Raw genomic sequence first — 1,844 nt, 5'->3', positions numbered from 1 at the left:
CTCATCCCCTCTCCTCCTCTCCCCCTTCCTTCTCCGCTGAGGTTTAAGGGGGTGACTTATAAACTAGTGGGTAATGTATTCACTCAGCCTTCTGTGCCAGAGAAGAACAAAGGTCAACCCCATCAGTTGTGGTTAAAGAGAAGAAAATCAGTCCGTTGCATGCTCCTCGTAGGTTGTTGCATTTCCCAATCACCTTGTTCCATCTGTCCTCTCTTTCCCGTTTGTTCTGTCAGCCCCACTGTGACATCTCACCTACTGTTTGTCCATTTAAGCTACTCATCCACTTTTTATTGCACCGTGTGGATGAATGTTTGTTTTTCCTTCATTTGTAAAGCCATTAGAGGGTGTTGTGTTATCTCACGTTTTTCCAAATCTATGGTGTAATGGTGTAATCTATAACCCAGATATCTTTGCTACTTTGCCTTTACTAAAAAATTTAATAAATAAATAACCTGTCTGAAAGTTATGATTGTATCTTCTCAGAGAAACTTTTGACAGTTTTGACATGTTTCTGTCTGTTATGTTTCTACATTTTACAGCAATCTCACTTTGTCGAAAGTCTGTGTTGTGTTTGCATGCATTAGGTGTTGTGAAAAAGAAAGTAAACCCTGTGTGAATTCGGAGGTTTTACCAATCGGGACATAATTAAAAATCCTCTGGTCCTTCTCAGGTAAATATAACCTCAGATGAACAACACAGCATACAATAAGACACGTATATATATTTTTGTTGTTACAAAAAACTAATCCAAAATTTGGACCCAGTGTGAGAAAAAGTAAGTGCACTCTTAGACCATCTACAAACTTTTTTGAGAAAACATTTATGACAGTTGCCAATCTCCCCAGGAGTGGGTGTCAGCAAATTCACCCAAAACCAGACAGTCTAATACAAAGAAAATAATATTAAAAAAGAAAACACAAGCAAGAGCTACATCTCAGATTCTACAGGCCTCAGTTAGCATGTTAAGTGTTACAGTTCATGACAGTAAAATTAGAGAAAGACCAAACAAGTACGGCATGTTTGGAGGCTGTACGAGCATGTACATGGCAGCACAGATTTGGTTTGTAAAATGGCATCTGAACAAAGCACAAGACTTCTGGAACAGTATCCTCTGGACAAATGAGACCAAACTGGAAGTGCTTGGTCATAATGCACAGCACCACATTTAGAGAGAACCAAACACAGCATATCTGCACAATCACCGAATACCAACTGTCAAGCATAACGGTGGGGGGCTGATGATTTGGGCTAGTTTTGCAGCCATACGACCTGGACACCTACTACGATCTCCTCCATTTACCAAAGCATAGGTACACAATCAAGTATGAGAATCTATCTGACAGCTAAGGCTTGGCCAAAATGGAAACATGCAACATTAAGATGATATTAAGTACAGAAGCAAATCTACAGCAGAAAGTCTGAAAAAGAAAAGAAACAAGTTGCTGCAAAGACCCAGTAAAAGTCAAGACCTCAACATGATTGAAATGCTGGTCGGACCTGACGAGAGCTGTGTTTAAATAAATGCCTGAAAACTTCATTGAACTGAAGCAACGTTGTGCCAAAGAACAGGCCAAAAATTCCACTCCAATGACGTGACAGACCGAGATCATCATACAAAGAAAGGATTATTTCAACTCAACGCTGCTGAAGGTGGTTCTACAAGCAGCTCAATCACAGGATGCACTTAGTTTTTCACACACTGCTGCTGCATTTTGGCTTAGATTTTTATTTATCAAGCAATTTCATGGTGGAATATGCCGTGTTGTTCATCTGAGGTTATCATTTTGAATGTGTGTTAATCTACAACTATAAATCACATTTTCACAATTTTGGACCAGCATGTT

This window comes from Odontesthes bonariensis, chromosome 19 (genome assembly GCF_027942865.1).
Source record: "Odontesthes bonariensis isolate fOdoBon6 chromosome 19, fOdoBon6.hap1, whole genome shotgun sequence".
Classification (NCBI taxonomy): domain Eukaryota; kingdom Metazoa; phylum Chordata; class Actinopteri; order Atheriniformes; family Atherinopsidae; genus Odontesthes; species Odontesthes bonariensis.
This window is presented reverse-complemented; position numbering follows the sequence as displayed.